This window comes from Phyllobates terribilis, unplaced genomic scaffold, assembly GCF_046119375.1.
Source record: "Phyllobates terribilis strain yellow unplaced genomic scaffold, ASM4611937v1 Scaffold_94__1_contigs__length_6153435, whole genome shotgun sequence".
Taxonomy (NCBI): Eukaryota; Metazoa; Chordata; class Amphibia; order Anura; family Dendrobatidae; genus Phyllobates; species Phyllobates terribilis.
The window spans coordinates 3381498-3398784 of NW_027362854.1; the positions used below are offsets into that span (position 1 = coordinate 3381498).

A 17287-nucleotide genomic window follows, 5' to 3' on the forward strand; every position below is an offset into this window, starting at 1 on the left:
TGCAGTTTCTAAAATCAGAAAGAATTGAATTCAATGTTTTTTGTTCATTTTGCTTGTTTGTCAGATTTGGGGATGGACTCTTTGGCTTTGTTTTTCTTCTCCTCATTGGATTTTTCATGTTCAAAGTTGCAGAAGCCAGATTACAAGCTCATTTTGGTTCAACTTCAGCAACTGTGCATTGCATTGCCATGTAATTTGATGCAATGCTATCTTTCTAGCTCTCCCTTTTTACTTCCTTTTGGATAAACAGACATATTAGGCAAGCATTTTGGAGCTTTCACCTAAATAACTACAGGTGGTGAGATAAGCTGCACAATATAATTGACCTTTCAGTATATTGTTGCACACACACCATCTATTTAGCAAATGCCCTTGTTATCAACAGCAGCCTTTTAAACTCACCTGAGCTAACAGGTATGTGCGCTGGTTACTCTGCTGCGCTTAAAATTTCTTTTTTGGTTTGCTACAATGCCTTTTCTGAAACGTTGTCTCCTTCTGCTGGAACACAGACTTCTTTCATTTAATGCCTGCAGACTATAAAAGAGAACCCAACCCAAAAAGTTTGGTTGATTAGTCTGTGGCATTCTGTTAAACTGTTGCTTATGGCGGTCTCTGTGAGCTTCTCAGCGACATTCAGCCAGCCAGGTACCCTGCCTGCAGTAGATGGAATGTGGCAATGGAACGCTGGCTGCGCGTGTCATAATAGGCTCTGAGCCTTTATATACCTGTGCACAGCAGCAGCCACCTTCAGTCTGCTGCTGGACAGCCAGCAGCAGCAGCAGCAGGAGAGGTATGTAATCAGGAGCCCTCCTGCTAAGGGTAGACAGCTGCTCGTTCCACCCCACCCCCCGCCTTAATTGGTTCTCCTCCCTTCCAACGGTGTTGAGGCGGGTGGGAACAGCAGGGGGTGAAGGTGCTGTGTTTAAAGAGGTGGAGTTATGCAGATCTAAAACGCGTGGATTGCAGCAGCAGCAAGCCGAAAAGTGCAGGCATGTAAGGGATCTAGAGGTTGACAACATGTCTTCTTAACGGGAGTCCAGGAGCTCATCTCCACAAATGGACTTTTCAGGATCCTTGGGTGGCTCCGTAGTTTGAAACCAATTCTGGTTATCGCTTCTCGGCCTTTTGGCTAAGATCAAGTGTAGTATCTGTTCTTATCAGTTTAATATCTGATACGTCCCCTATCTGGGGACCATATATTAAATGGATTTTTAGAACAGGGAGATGGAAAAAGAGCTTGCTCTGTCCACTCCACGCATTGACCTGGTATTGCAGTATCTCCAGGACCGGTGCACCCCTTCTTTAATGCAGTTTCTAAAATCAGAAAGAATTGAATTCAATGTTTTTTGTTCATTTTGCTTGTTTGTCGGATTTGGGGATGGACTCTTTGGCTTTGCTTTTCTTCTCCTCATTGGATTTTTCATGTTCAAAGTTGCAGAAGCCAGATTACAAGCTCATTTTGGTTCAACTTCAGCAACTGTGCATTGCATTGCCATGTAATGTGATGCAATGCTATCTTTCTAGCTCTCCCTTTTTACTTCCTTTTGGATAAACAGACATATTAGGCAAGCATTTTGGAGCTTTCACCTAAATAACTACAGGTGGTGAGATAAGCTGCACAATATAATTGACCTTTCAGTATATTGTTGCACACACACCATCTATTTAGCAAATGCCCTTGTTATCAACAGCAGCCTTTTAAACTCACCTGAGCTAACAGGTATGTGCGCTGGTTACTCTGCTGCGCTTAAAATTTCTTTTTTGGTTTGCTACAATGCCTTTTCTGAAACGTTGTCTCCTTCTGCTGGAACACTGACTTCTTTCATTTAATGCCTGCAGACTATAAAAGAGAACCCAACCCAAAAAGTTTGGTTGATTAGTCTGTGGCATTCTGTTAAACTGTTGCTTATGGCGGTCTCTGTGAGCTTCTCAGCAACATTCAGCCAGCCAGGTATCCTGCCTGCAGTAGATGGAATGTGGCAATGGAACGCTGGCTGCGCGTGTCATAATAGGCTCTGAGCCTTTATATACCTGTGCACAGCAGCAGCCACCTTCAGTCTGCTGCTGGACAGCCAGCAGCAGCAGCAGCAGGAGAGGTATGTAATCAGGAGCCCTCCTGCTAAGGGTAGACAGCTGCTCGTTCCACCCCACCCCCCGCCTTAATTGGTTCTCCTCCCTTCCAACGGTGTTGAGGCGGGTGGGAACAGCAGGGGGTGAAGGTGCTGTGTTTAAAGAGGTGGAGTTATGCAGATCTAAAACGCGTGGATTGCAGCAGCAGCAAGCCGAAAAGTGCAGGCATGTAAGGGATCTAGAGGTTGACAACATGTCTTCTTAACGGGAGTCCAGGAGCTCATCTCCACAAATGGACTTTTCAGGATCCTTGGGTGGCTCCGTAGTTTGAAACCAATTCTGGTTATCGCTTCTCGGCCTTTTGGCTAAGATCAAGTGCAGTGATCTACCGGTTGCTGCCTTGGTCTTGGCTGAGAGGTGCCTTGGGTACCCGGCTCCTTGGCCTCGGGGGATCGCTGCATGTAGCAGTGCGGCTTCACCCCCTTGCTGCTTTTGGGGAGCCGGATTAGTCCCGGGGCAACGAGGGGCGATCAGCCTGCCTGCTTTTTTTAAGTAGGCGAGGAGGATTTTTGCCACCTTTGGTGTGAAGATATGGACGGGAGAAGCCCAAATATGCTGACCTGTGAAGAGGTCCCAGTTTTTGCAAGATTGAAGAATGCAGTGCGGTTTATTTTTTTGGATCCAGAGAAGAAGAAGTCTGGCTTGTTTTTTTTGGTAGAGAAGATTTTGTTTGGACTATTGGAAGTTCAAATGGAACAAGTTTTGTCTATGTTGGAGTTCCCGAAGAGAGGGATATATGATGTTATTTTTTGTTCAGAAGATATCTTTTCTGACTTTTGGAAGAGAATGGATCTAGTGAAGGAAGATTCGATACTTGAAGGTGTTTTTTTTGTGTCGCATTTTCCTAGGAAGGAAAGGCTAATAGTAATAAGGATGTATAGTCCTTTCATATTGGAAGAAGAGATCATGACCTTTTTATCCCGGTACTGTGAGAAAGTGAGTTCTGCTGGCAAAATGTTTAACCGATATGGTTTTTGGACCACGAGGTGGAGGTTCCTGGTCAAGTTCAAGGAAAGTTCGGATGGTGTTGTGGTACTCCCACCAAGTAGATTCAAAATCGGGACAGTTAATGGAGATATGTTCTTTACAGGTATGCCGAAGTTTTGTAGGCGTTGTAAACAGTATGGCCATGAAAAGGATTCCTGTACATTACAGTGGTGTGCCAAGTGTGAAGAAGTGGGACATAAGGCAGAGAATTGTGAAAAAAGTAAGAAATGTAATCTATGTGGTGGCAGTGGTCATTTATATGATTGCTGTCCTGTCAATAAAAGGGAGGAGAAGTCAGTTGACAAGGAAGATGGAAAAGAAGAAGAGTCTGAAGCTGCCCCCCATGATGAAACGGAAGAGAACATATCTCAAAAGAAGGAGGAACAAATAAGAGATATAAGAAAAGAAGGTGATCATATGGAAGAAGATACTGAGAGTGATATCACAGACGTTGAGATTGAAAATACTAGCTTGGAAGAAGAAGTGGAGGTGGATAGGGAGTCAGAAGATCAGGAGGAAAGTGAGTCCTCCAGTCAGGATGAAAAGGAAGGTGCTGTAAGTAATATGGAAGAGGAGGAGGAGGGTGAAGAAACTAGTGAAGAAGAAAGAGAGGATGTCGCATGTGAAGCCAGAGAAGAAATTGAAGGAGTTTTGTCATCTGGGAAGGACTCTAGTAAAGCAAAGGATGTTTCAGAAAAAAATATGAGGGAGATGGAGGAGAGACAAGAAGTGTTGAAAATGCTAAAGAGTTGTGAAGGGGGGAGTCAGGCTAGTCTAAGGCGCAAAGTGTGGAATAACATTTATAGCGATATGCATCGTTTTTTTTCAACTTACAGAATACCTCAGTCGTTGGCTAAAGAGGTAGAAGAAGCTTGGGATGGTCGGTTTCTGGATGGAAGGCTTTTGAATGCCTTGGCAGCATATGGCCTGAAGAGAGGAATGTTGCCTTAAATCGTAATGGTAAAGATTGTAATGTTGTGATGTAAAGAATATGGAATAACTGTATTGTGATAATATAAACGTATATATATAAAATAAGATTGGAAAAATGGATATATGACCCACAATGATGGATAACAACCTAATACCATTTGGAAATCATTGCAAAGCATGAAATGGTAAATATGGGACTTGTAATCTGAGTGGAAAAAAGAAAAAAAAAAAAAAAAAAAAAAAAAATCTGTTCTTATCAGTTTAATATCTGATACGTCCCCTATCTGGGGACCATATATTAAATGGATTTTTAGAACAGGGAGATGGAAAAAGAGCTTGCTCTGTCCACTCCACGCATTGACCTGGTATTGCAGTATCTCCAGGACCGGTGCACCCCTTCTTTAATGCAGTTTCTAAAATCAGAAAGAATTGAATTCAATGTTTTTTGTTCATTTTGCTTGTTTGTCGGATTTGGGGATGGACTCTTTGGCTTTGCTTTTCTTCTCCTCATTGGATTTTTCATGTTCAAAGTTGCAGAAGCCAGATTACAAGCTCATTTTGGTTCAACTTCAGCAACTGTGCATTGCATTGCCATGTAATGTGATGCAATGCTATCTTTCTAGCTCTCCCTTTTTACTTCCTTTTGGATAAACAGACATATTAGGCAAGCATTTTGGAGCTTTCACCTAAATAACTACAGGTGGTGAGATAAGCTGCACAATATAATTGACCTTTCAGTATATTGTTGCACACACACCATCTATTTAGCAAATGCCCTTGTTATCAACAGCAGCCTTTTAAACTCACCTGAGCTAACAGGTATGTGCGCTGGTTACTCTGCTGCGCTTAAAATTTCTTTTTTGGTTTGCTACAATGCCTTTTCTGAAACGTTGTCTCCTTCTGCTGGAACACTGACTTCTTTCATTTAATGCCTGCAGACTATAAAAGAGAACCCAACCCAAAAAGTTTGGTTGATTAGTCTGTGGCATTCTGTTAAACTGTTGCTTATGGCGGTCTCTGTGAGCTTCTCAGCGACATTCAGCCAGCCAGGTACCCTGCCTGCAGTAGATGGAATGTGGCAATGGAACGCTGGCTGCGCGTGTCATAATAGGCTCTGAGCCTTTATATACCTGTGCACAGCAGCAGCCACCTTCAGTCTGCTGCTGGACAGCCAGCAGCAGCAGCAGGAGAGGTATGTAATCAGGAGCCCTCCTGCTAAGGGTAGACAGCTGCTCGTTCCACCCCACCCCCCGCCTTAATTGGTTCTCCTCCCTTCCAACGGTGTTGAGGCGGGTGGGAACAGCAGGGGGTGAAGGTGCTGTGTTTAAAGAGGTGGAGTTATGCAGATCTAAAACGCGTGGATTGCAGCAGCAGCAAGCTGAAAAGTGCAGGCATGTAAGGGATCTAGAGGTTGACAACATGTCTTCTTAACGGGAGTCCAGGAGCTCATCTCCACAAATGGACTTTTCAGGATCCTTGGGTGGCTCCGTAGTTTGAAACCAATTCTGGTTATCGCTTCTCGGCCTTTTGGCTAAGATCAAGTGTAGTATCTGTTCTTATCAGTTTAATATCTGATACGTCCCCTATCTGGGGACCATATATTAAATGGATTTTTAGAACAGGGAGATGGAAAAAGAGCTTGCTCTGTCCACTCCACGCATTGACCTGGTATTGCAGTATCTCCAGGACCGGTGCACCCCTTCTTTAATGCAGTTTCTAAAATCAGAAAGAATTGAATTCAATGTTTTTTGTTCATTTTGCTTGTTTGTCGGATTTGGGGATGGACTCTTTGGCTTTGCTTTTCTTCTCCTCATTGGATTTTTCATGTTCAAAGTTGCAGAAGCCAGATTACAAGCTCATTTTGGTTCAACTTCAGCAACTGTGCATTGCATTGCCATGTAATGTGATGCAATGCTATCTTTCTAGCTCTCCCTTTTTACTTCCTTTTGGATAAACAGACATATTAGGCAAGCATTTTGGAGCTTTCACCTAAATAACTACAGGTGGTGAGATAAGCTGCACAATATAATTGACCTTTCAGTATATTGTTGCACACACACCATCTATTTAGCAAATGCCCTTGTTATCAACAGCAGCCTTTTAAACTCACCTGAGCTAACAGGTATGTGCGCTGGTTACTCTGCTGCGCTTAAAATTTCTTTTTTGGTTTGCTACAATGCCTTTTCTGAAACGTTGTCTCCTTCTGCTGGAACACTGACTTCTTTCATTTAATGCCTGCAGACTATAAAAGAGAACCCAACCCAAAAAGTTTGGTTGATTAGTCTGTGGCATTCTGTTAAACTGTTGCTTATGGCGGTCTCTGTGAGCTTCTCAGCGACATTCAGCCAGCCAGGTATCCTGCCTGCAGTAGATGGAATGTGGCAATGGAACGCTGGCTGCGCGTGTCATAATAGGCTCTGAGCCTTTATATACCTGTGCACAGCAGCAGCCACCTTCAGTCTGCTGCTGGACAGCCAGCAGCAGCAGCAGCAGGAGAGGTATGTAATCAGGAGCCCTCCTGCTAAGGGTAGACAGCTGCTCGTTCCACCCCACCCCCCGCCTTAATTGGTTCTCCTCCCTTCCAACGGTGTTGAGGCGGGTGGGAACAGCAGGGGGTGAAGGTGCTGTGTTTAAAGAGGTGGAGTTATGCAGATCTAAAACGCGTGGATTGCAGCAGCAGCAAGCCGAAAAGTGCAGGCATGTAAGGGATCTAGAGGTTGACAACATGTCTTCTTAACGGGAGTCCAGGAGCTCATCTCCACAAATGGACTTTTCAGGATCCTTGGGTGGCTCCGTAGTTTGATACCAATTCTGGTTATCGCTTCTCGGACTTTTGGCTAAGATCAAGTGTAGTATCTGTTCTTATCAGTTTAATATCTGATACGTCCCCTATCTGGGGACCATATATTAAATGGATTTTTAGAACAGGGAGATGGAAAAAGAGCTTGCTCTGTCCACTCCACGCATTGACCTGGTATTGCAGTATCTCCAGGACCGGTGCACCCCTTCTTTAATGCAGTTTCTAAAATCAGAAAGAATTGAATTCAATGTTTTTTGTTCATTTTGCTTGTTTGTCGGATTTGGGGATGGACTCTTTGGCTTTGCTTTTCTTCTCCTCATTGGATTTTTCATGTTCAAAGTTGCAGAAGCCAGATTACAAGCTCATTTTGGTTCAACTTCAGCAACTGTGCATTGCATTGCCATGTAATGTGATGCAATGCTATCTTTCTAGCTCTCCCTTTTTACTTCCTTTTGGATAAACAGACATATTAGGCAAGCATTTTGGAGCTTTCACCTAAATAACTACAGGTGGTGAGATAAGCTGCACAATATAATTGACCTTTCAGTATATTGTTGCACACACACCATCTATTTAGCAAATGCCCTTGTTATCAACAGCAGCCTTTTAAACTCACCTGAGCTAACAGGTATGTGCGCTGGTTACTCTGCTGCGCTTAAAATTTCTTTTTTGGTTTGCTACAATGCCTTTTCTGAAACGTTGTCTCCTTCTGCTGGAACACTGACTTCTTTCATTTAATGCCTGCAGACTATAAAAGAGAACCCAACCCAAAAAGTTTGGTTGATTAGTCTGTGGCATTCTGTTAAACTGTTGCTTATGGCGGTCTCTGTGAGCTTCTCAGCGACATTCAGCCAGCCAGGTATCCTGCCTGCAGTAGATGGAATGTGGCAATGGAACGCTGGCTGCGCGTGTCATAATAGGCTCTGAGCCTTTATATACCTGTGCACAGCAGCAGCCACCTTCAGTCTGCTGCTGGACAGCCAGCAGCAGCAGCAGCAGGAGAGGTATGTAATCAGGAGCCCTCCTGCTAAGGGTAGACAGCTGCTCGTTCCACCCCACCCCCCGCCTTAATTGGTTCTCCTCCCTTCCAACGGTGTTGAGGCGGGTGGGAACAGCAGGGGGTGAAGGTGCTGTGTTTAAAGAGGTGGAGTTATGCAGATCTAAAACGCGTGGATTGCAGCAGCAGCAAGCCGAAAAGTGCAGGCATGTAAGGGATCTAGAGGTTGACAACATGTCTTCTTAACGGGAGTCCAGGAGCTCATCTCCACAAATGGACTTTTCAGGATCCTTGGGTGGCTCCGTAGTTTGAAACCAATTCTGGTTATCGCTTCTCGGCCTTTTGGCTAAGATCAAGTGTAGTATCTGTTCTTATCAGTTTAATATCTGATACGTCCCCTATCTGGGGACCATATATTAAATGGATTTTTAGAACAGGGAGATGGAAAAAGAGCTTGCTCTGTCCACTCCACGCATTGACCTGGTATTGCAGTATCTCCAGGACCGGTGCACCCCTTCTTTAATGCAGTTTCTAAAATCAGAAAGAATTGAATTCAATGTTTTTTGTTCATTTTGCTTGTTTGTCGGATTTGGGGATGGACTCTTTGGCTTTGCTTTTCTTCTCCTCATTGGATTTTTCATGTTCAAAGTTGCAGAAGCCAGATTACAAGCTCATTTTGGTTCAACTTCAGCAACTGTGCATTGCATTGCCATGTAATGTGATGCAATGCTATCTTTCTAGCTCTCCCTTTTTACTTCCTTTTGGATAAACAGACATATTAGGCAAGCATTTTGGAGCTTTCACCTAAATAACTACAGGTGGTGAGATAAGCTGCACAATATAATTGACCTTTCAGTATATTGTTGCACACACACCATCTATTTAGCAAATGCCCTTGTTATCAACAGCAGCCTTTTAAACTCACCTGAGCTAACAGGTATGTGCGCTGGTTACTCTGCTGCGCTTAAAATTTCTTTTTTGGTTTGCTACAATGCCTTTTCTGAAACGTTGTCTCCTTCTGCTGGAACACTGACTTCTTTCATTTAATGCCTGCAGACTATAAAAGAGAACCCAACCCAAAAAGTTTGGTTGATTAGTCTGTGGCATTCTGTTAAACTGTTGCTTATGGCGGTCTCTGTGAGCTTCTCAGCGACATTCAGCCAGCCAGGTATCCTGCCTGCAGTAGATGGAATGTGGCAATGGAACGCTGGCTGCGCGTGTCATAATAGGCTCTGAGCCTTTATATACCTGTGCACAGCAGCAGCCACCTTCAGTCTGCTGCTGGACAGCCAGCAGCAGCAGCAGCAGGAGAGGTATGTAATCAGGAGCCCTCCTGCTAAGGGTAGACAGCTGCTCGTTCCACCCCACCCCCCGCCTTAATTGGTTCTCCTCCCTTCCAACGGTGTTGAGGCGGGTGGGAACAGCAGGGGGTGAAGGTGCTGTGTTTAAAGAGGTGGAGTTATGCAGATCTAAAACGCGTGGATTGCAGCAGCAGCAAGCCGAAAAGTGCAGGCATGTAAGGGATCTAGAGGTTGACAACATGTCTTCTTAACGGGAGTCCAGGAGCTCATCTCCACAAATGGACTTTTCAGGATCCTTGGGTGGCTCCGTAGTTTGAAACCAATTCTGGTTATCGCTTCTCGGCCTTTTGGCTAAGATCAAGTGTAGTATCTGTTCTTATCAGTTTAATATCTGATACGTCCCCTATCTGGGGACCATATATTAAATGGATTTTTAGAACAGGGAGATGGAAAAAGAGCTTGCTCTGTCCACTCCACGCATTGACCTGGTATTGCAGTATCTCCACGACCGGTGCACCCCTTCTTTAATGCAGTTTCTAAAATCAGAAAGAATGGAATTCAATGTTTTTTGTTCATTTTGCTTGTTTGTCGGATTTGGGGATGGACTCTTTGGCTTTGCTTTTCTTCTCCTCATTGGATTTTTCATGTTCAAAGTTGCAGAAGCCAGATTACAAGCTCATTTTGGTTCAACTTCAGCAACTGTGCATTGCATTGCCATGTAATGTGATGCAATGCTATCTTTCTAGCTCTCCCTTTTTACTTCCTTTTGGATAAACAGACATATTAGGCAAGCATTTTGGAGCTTTCACCTAAATAACTACAGGTGGTGAGATAAGCTGCACAATATAATTGACCTTTCAGTATATTGTTGCACACACACCATCTATTTAGCAAATGCCCTTGTTATCAACAGCAGCCTTTTAAACTCACCTGAGCTAACAGGTATGTGCGCTGGTTACTCTGCTGCGCTTAAAATTTCTTTTTTGGTTTGCTACAATGCCTTTTCTGAAACGTTGTCTCCTTCTGCTGGAACACTGACTTCTTTAATTTAATGCCTGCAGACTATAAAAGAGAACCCAACCTAAAAAGTTTGGTTGATTAGTCTGTGGCATTCTGTTAAACTGTTGCTTATGGCGGTCTCTGTGAGCTTCTCAGCGACATTCAGCCAGCCAGGTATCCTGCCTGCAGTAGATGGAATGTGGCAATGGAACGCTGGCTGCGCGTGTCATAATAGGCTCTGAGCCTTTATATACCTGTGCACAGCAGCAGCCACCTTCAGTCTGCTGCTGGACAGCCAGCAGCAGCAGCAGCAGGAGAGGTATGTAATCAGGAGCCCTCCTGCTAAGGGTAGACAGCTGCTCGTTCCACCCCACCCCCCGCCTTAATTGGTTCTCCTCCCTTCCAACGGTGTTGAGGCGGGTGGGAACAGCAGGGGGTGAAGGTGCTGTGTTTAACACTAGGACTACTGGACTCGTGACCCCGCCTAGAACTACTGAAAGGAGTCATTTTGACTCCTTGCTTGTTTTCGTTTATTTTTAGAGTTTCATTTGTGGTTATTTATTAATAATTATATTTTTTGTAATGTATTATTATTGTGAGATCCAACAGTAATGCTTTTGATTGTTTTTTTTCTGCTTTTCTTATTTTTCTACAGAAAATAACAATAATTATAATAGACGTTTTTCAAACATTTTTTTTTATTCAAGTGCACACATATAAACAACAACTGAAGAACAAAAAGCAGAGAAAATGTAGGTGGAGGAGCATAAAAATGAAAATATGGCGCAGAATTCACCTTCTAAACATCTGGTGTTTCGCATTTTAGGCATTGCCTTTGATTTATGGCAGTACATTGCCCACACAAAGACTTACCACAAGTCTTACAATTTCCGACAGATCTATTTTTCTTGCACTTTTCTTTGATCTGGCAAAATTTTGTTTGAACCATCACTTCTGAGCATGTAGAAACTTGGGACGTGGAACCCTTTTCCCTATCTGTGACATAAGGACCACTCAACTCTCTCACAAGCGTTTGCAAAAATGCCTTGCGTGACATTTTTTGGTGGGTAATCTCCTTGAATATTATCCATGCATTTATACCCGCAAAGTCTAAGGCATTTTCAAATGCATGAACAGGCCATCTCCTTGTGCATGTTCGTGTGGTATATTTTCGTGCCATCTGATCCACTACATCTACTCCATATTTTGTTTCATTGTAAAACTTTACCGTTTCTGGAGTTTTTTTAGCGGAATCAGACGTAACAACAACATCTGAATGGACGGAACTCAAAATGACAACATTTTTGTTGGGCTTTCCTTGATATACTGTAAGTGTAAAATTGTCTTCATTTCTAAACACTTTAGTGTTGTACAATTCCTCTTTCATGGATTTTATTTCTTTAGGCACTTCTCGCCTTATCTTGTTCAGTGTTCCCACGATGGTTGTTCCTTTGCTTTTTAGCTGTTTAGCTAATTTTACTGAAGTAAAATAATTATCGGTTGTAACATTGCGACCTTTTTTCAAAAACGGGTCCAATAACTTCATTACCACATGGTCAGCTAAACGGTCCTCAGCACGGCGTGTGTCATCTTTGCCTAGATAAGGGAAGCCATTTGCCAGATATTTGCTCCTCTTATCAACAGCTAGCCAATATTTGTGGCCTTATTTATCTGGTTTGGAAGGCATGTACTGCGTGAATGGACACCTAGTTTTGCTTGGGAAAAGTTGCTCATCCACCGTTATGTATGGGCCAGGTTTGTAACACGCAATACAATTTTCAATAAACCTGTCCCACACAGTAGAAAATAGAGCAAACTTGTCCGTTTGCAGTCTCTCCGATCGAGTAGATTTCTCATCAAATCTGAGAAACCTCATAATTTCAACAAAGCGGTCCCTAGACATTGTCGCTTTGCAAAACGGTATTCCCCAGTCATTACACCAAATACTGCTAATCGAGTGACGGTTCGTGCCAGATATTCCACGAGCATAGAATATCGCAATGAATGCATCTAGCTCCTCATCAGATAGAGTAAACTGTAAATTATTGTTCCTGCATGCTTCTGCAAGCGTACAGTTCTTTATATGTGTCAATATATATGAATCAAAAAATAAACGCCATGCGCTCAAAGGACTATCGATAATGATATTTCTTCTGGCGTATCCTGTAGGGCCAGGTGCTTCTCGAAGAATATTTTGGCTGTCACGCCTACCAGGCAAGTGTTCTCCAATTTCAACAGGTTTCCATTGAATACCATCCGCTGAAACTAGTATTCCTTCAGATTCGCCTTCTCTGGTGTTTGTTGTTGCATTACCTTCGCCGCCATCGTTATCTGTTGTTCTTTTATTTCTGGGACGTTTTGCTGATTTTTTCTGTCCACGACCAGGAGGATGGTCACGAGGCAACATAACTGCATGAGCCCGATCCCCAGTTGATGTGCTTGGAATATCTGGAAAAAAGTTGATGAATATTTAGAATTTTTGTTTTGTAAGGGTCCGTGCACACTGGCTGGATTAGCGGCGGAATATCCGACCGGATATTCTCACCACAATCCGGCCCGTACCTGCCCGCTCAGGTACAGAGCGGAGTTTCATACCTGAAGCTCCGCTCCGAACCCCGGGCTGGAGCCGCTGTCTGGGACGGAGCCGTGCTCGCGCGTAAGCAAGCGCTGCTCTGTCCCTGACAGCGGCTCCAGCCCGGGGTTCGGAGCGGAGCTTCAGGCATGAGCGGGCAGGTACGGCCTGTATTGCGGCAAGAATATCCAGATGGCTATTCAGCCAGAATTCTGCTAGTGTGCACAGGCCCTAACTCAGTGTGTGGAAGAACAAATAAATACACATAACTACTTACCTTCTGGATTTGTTCCTTCTGAGTCTTCAGATTCACTTGATATGTTCTGAGGAATGAAATCTTCATCACTGTCAGAATCAAATACATGTTCCTGCAATTCGGATTCCGATTCATCCTCCGGTATGGATTGCAAAGTAGCCAGAATATCCTGAGGCTTTATCAAACGTCTTCTCTCCATATTCCTCACAAATTCCATAATTCTATATAGTTCCCTGCTGAAAAATAGAAATGAAATGAAAACTAAAAGAAATAATAACTGTTCTGCCACCTTCAAAAGTAGGTGGGCTGAATCAGTTGACAGACAGCTAAACTATTTCATAACAATTCATACCTGTATGAGTCTTCAGAGCTCGTATGTCTGTGTCTGTTCTCTTTGTCTCTTCAGCTGAACTGAAAGTTAAGATACTATCCAGAATACTGTCTCCTGCTAGGACCTTAGAAAAACACCACCCTTCATTAGCATAAGATAAGAGCCGAGAGTAAACAAGCTATTTTGTTCAGCATTACACAGTAATACAAGCAGGTAAAACACATGGAAAATGTGAAAAGTTGACATGTAAATTGAACTACATCTATATGAACATCAGGGTAAATAAGACAGAGTGAAAAAATTATGCACAAAACTTTATAGCAACATTTAGTGACAAAAGGACCTCAAAATATAGTAGGGAGTCAAAATGACTCCCTTCAGAAGTTCTTGGTAAATTTTGAAAAAAACGCGCAAATTTTTCACCAAAATTATTTATTCTCACAAAATCTTTTTTCACATCATATTTGAGGAAAAGTCACCGAGTTTCAAGCCGGAATTCTGAAAAATGTAGTCACAGAAGAGAAATAAAAAACGAAAGGAGTCAAAATGACTCCATCAGTAGTTCTAGTGTTAAAGAGGTGGAGTTATGCAGATCTAAAACGCGTGGATTGCAGCAGCAGCAAGCCGAAAAGTGCAGGCATGTAAGGGATCTAGAGGTTGACAACATGTCTTCTTAACGGGAGTCCAGGAGCTCATCTCCACAAATGGACTTTTCAGGATCCTTGGGTGGCTCCGTAGTTTGAAACCAATTCTGGTTATCGCTTCTCGGCCTTTTGGCTAAGATCAAGTGTAGTATCTGTTCTTATCAGTTTAATATCTGATACGTCCCCTATCTGGGGACCATATATTAAATGGATTTTTAGAACAGGGAGATGGAAAAAGAGCTTGCTCTGTCCACTCCACGCATTGACCTGGTATTGCAGTATCTCCAGGACCGGTGCACCCCTTCTTTAATGCAGTTTCTAAAATCAGAAAGAATTGAATTCAATGTTTTTTGTTCATTTTGCTTGTTTGTCGGATTTGGGGATGGACTCTTTGGCTTTGCTTTTCTTCTCCTCATTGGATTTTTCATGTTCAAAGTTGCAGAAGCCAGATTACAAGCTCATTTTGGTTCAACTTCAGCAACTGTGCATTGCATTGCCATGTAATGTGATGCAATGCTATCTTTCTAGCTCTCCCTTTTTACTTCCTTTTGGATAAACAGACATATTAGGCAAGCATTTTGGAGCTTTCACCTAAATAACTACAGGTGGTGAGATAAGCTGCACAATATAATTGACCTTTCAGTATATTGTTGCACACACACCATCTATTTAGCAAATGCCCTTGTTATCAACAGCAGCCTTTTAAACTCACCTGAGCTAACAGGTATGTGCGCTGGTTACTCTGCTGCGCTTAAAATTTCTTTTTTGGTTTGCTACAATGCCTTTTCTGAAACGTTGTCTCCTTCTGCTGGAACACTGACTTCTTTCATTTAATGCCTGCAGACTATAAAAGAGAACCCAACCCAAAAAGTTTGGTTGATTAGTCTGTGGCATTCTGTTAAACTGTTGCTTATGGCGGTCTCTGTGAGCTTCTCAGCGACATTCAGCCAGCCAGGTATCCTGCCTGCAGTAGATGGAATGTGGCAATGGAACGCTGGCTGCGCGTGTCATAATAGGCTCTGAGCCTTTATATACCTGTGCACAGCAGCAGCCACCTTCAGTCTGCTGCTGGACAGCCAGCAGCAGCAGCAGCAGGAGAGGTATGTAATCAGGAGCCCTCCTGCTAAGGGTAGACAGCTGCTCGTTCCACCCCACCCCCCGCCTTAATTGGTTCTCCTCCCTTCCAACGGTGTTGAGGCGGGTGGGAACAGCAGGGGGTGAAGGTGCTGTGTTTAAAGAGGTGGAGTTATGCAGCTCTAAAACGCGTGGATTGCAGCAGCAGCAAGCCGAAAAGTGCAGGCATGTAAGGGATCTAGAGGTTGACAACATGTCTTCTTAACGGGAGTCCAGGAGCTCATCTCCACAAATGGACTTTTCAGGATCCTTGGGTGGCTCCGTAGTTTGAAACCAATTCTGGTTATCGCTTCTCGGCCTTTTGGCTAAGATCAAGTGTAGTATCTGTTCTTATCAGTTTAATATCTGATACGTCCCCTATCTGGGGACCATATATTAAATGGATTTTTAGAACAGGGAGATGGAAAAAGAGCTTGCTCTGTCCACTCCACGCATTGACCTGGTATTGCAGTATCTCCAGGACCGGTGCACCCCTTCTTTAATGCAGTTTCTAAAATCAGAAAGAATTGAATTCAATGTTTTTTGTTCATTTTGCTTGTTTGTCGGATTTGGGGATGGACTCTTTGGCTTTGCTTTTCTTCTCCTCATTGGATTTTTCATGTTCAAAGTTGCAGAAGCCAGATTACAAGCTCATTTTGGTTCAACTTCAGCAACTGTGCATTGCATTGCCATGTAATGTGATGCAATGCTATCTTTCTAGCTCTCCCTTTTTACTTCCTTTTGGATAAACAGACATATTAGGCAAGCATTTTGGAGCTTTCACCTAAATAACTACAGGTGGTGAGATAAGCTGCTCAATATAATTGACCTTTCAGTATATTGTTGCACACACACCATCTATTTAGCAAATGCCCTTGTTATCAACAGCAGCCTTTTAAACTCACCTGAGCTAACAGGTATGTGCGCTGGTTACTCTGCTGCGCTTAAAATTTCTTTTTTGGTTTGCTACAATGCCTTTTCTGAAACGTTGTCCCCTTCTGCTGGAACACTGACTTCTTTCATTTAATGCCTGCAGACTATAAAAGAGAACCCAACCCAAAAAGTTTGGTTGATTAGTCTGTGGCATTCTGTTAAACTGTTGCTTATGGCGGTCTCTGTGAGCTTCTCAGCGACATTCAGCCAGCCAGGTATCCTGCCTGCAGTAGATGGAATGTGGCAATGGAACGCTGGCTGCGCGTGTCATAATAGGCTCTGAGCCTTTATATACCTGTGCACAGCAGCAGCCACCTTCAGTCTGCTGCTGGACAGCCAGCAGCAGCAGCAGCAGGAGAGGTATGTAATCAGGAGCCCTCCTGCTAAGGGTAGACAGCTGCTCGTTCCACCCCACCCCCCGCCTTAATTGGTTCTCCTCCCTTCCAACGGTGTTGAGGCGGGTGGGATCAGCAGGGGGTGAAGGTGCTGTGTTTAAAGAGGTGGAGTTATGCAGATCTAAAACGCGTGGATTGCAGCAGCAGCAAGCCGAAAAGTGCAGGCATGTAAGGGATCTAGAGGTTGACAACATGTCTTCTTAACGGGAGTCCAGGAGCTCATGTCCACAAATGGACTTTTCAGGATCCTTGGGTGGCTCCGTAGTTTGAAACCAATTCTGGTTATCGCTTCTCGGACTTTTGGCTAAGATCAAGTGTAGTATCTGTTCTTATCAGTTTAATATCTGATACGTCCCCTATCTGGGGACCATATATTAAATGGATTTTTAGAACAGGGAGATGGAAAAAGAGCTTGCTCTGTCCACTCCACGCATTGACCTGGTATTGCAGTATCTCCAGGACCGGTGCACCCCTTCTTTAATGCAGTTTCTAAAATCAGAAAGAATTGAATTCAATGTTTTTTGTTCATTTTGCTTGTTTGTCGGATTTGGGGATGGACTCTTTGGCTTTGCTTTTCTTCTCCTCATTGGATTTTTCATGTTCAAAGTTGCAGAAGCCAGATTACAAGCTCATTTTGGTTCAACTTCAGCAACTGTGCATTGCATTGCCATGTAATGTGATGCAATGCTATCTTTCTAGCTCTCCCTTTTTACTTCCTTTTGGATAAACAGACATATTAGGCAAGCATTTTGGAGCTTTCACCTAAATAACTACAGGTGGTGAGATAAGCTGCACAATATAATTGACCTTTCAGTATATTGTTGCACACACACCATCTATTTAGCAAATGCCCTTGTTATCAACAGCAGCCTTTTAAACTCACCTGAGCTAACAGG

General features: G+C 43.4%; 9 non-coding genes across 9 annotated transcripts; all 9 read left to right on the forward strand.

The window, feature by feature from the left end:
• The first annotated feature begins 1109 nt into the window (after window positions 1-1109).
• LOC141198350 (U2 spliceosomal RNA) lies at window positions 1110-1300 on the forward strand. Its single transcript, XR_012270302.1, has one exon. It is a non-coding gene; the product is annotated as a U2 spliceosomal RNA (small nuclear RNA).
• A 2953-nt stretch (window positions 1301-4253) lies between these two features.
• LOC141197981 (U2 spliceosomal RNA) lies at window positions 4254-4449 on the forward strand. The gene has a single exon (XR_012269980.1). It is a non-coding gene; the product is annotated as a U2 spliceosomal RNA (small nuclear RNA).
• Window positions 4450-5561: 1112 nt separating this feature from the next.
• LOC141198351 (U2 spliceosomal RNA) lies at window positions 5562-5752 on the forward strand. The gene has a single exon (XR_012270303.1). It is a non-coding gene; the product is annotated as a U2 spliceosomal RNA (small nuclear RNA).
• Window positions 5753-6867: 1115 nt separating this feature from the next.
• On the forward strand, window positions 6868-7058 carry LOC141197859 (U2 spliceosomal RNA). The gene has a single exon (XR_012269886.1). It is a non-coding gene; the product is annotated as a U2 spliceosomal RNA (small nuclear RNA).
• Window positions 7059-8173: 1115 nt separating this feature from the next.
• On the forward strand, window positions 8174-8364 carry LOC141198353 (U2 spliceosomal RNA). Its single transcript, XR_012270305.1, has one exon. It is a non-coding gene; the product is annotated as a U2 spliceosomal RNA (small nuclear RNA).
• Window positions 8365-9479: 1115 nt separating this feature from the next.
• LOC141198498 (U2 spliceosomal RNA) lies at window positions 9480-9670 on the forward strand. Its single transcript, XR_012270446.1, has one exon. It is a non-coding gene; the product is annotated as a U2 spliceosomal RNA (small nuclear RNA).
• Window positions 9671-14063: 4393 nt separating this feature from the next.
• On the forward strand, window positions 14064-14254 carry LOC141198354 (U2 spliceosomal RNA). Its single transcript, XR_012270306.1, has one exon. It is a non-coding gene; the product is annotated as a U2 spliceosomal RNA (small nuclear RNA).
• A 1115-nt stretch (window positions 14255-15369) lies between these two features.
• Window positions 15370-15560, forward strand: LOC141198355 (U2 spliceosomal RNA). The gene has a single exon (XR_012270307.1). It is a non-coding gene; the product is annotated as a U2 spliceosomal RNA (small nuclear RNA).
• A 1115-nt stretch (window positions 15561-16675) lies between these two features.
• On the forward strand, window positions 16676-16866 carry LOC141197860 (U2 spliceosomal RNA). Its single transcript, XR_012269887.1, has one exon. It is a non-coding gene; the product is annotated as a U2 spliceosomal RNA (small nuclear RNA).
• Window positions 16867-17287: the final 421 nt, after the last annotated feature.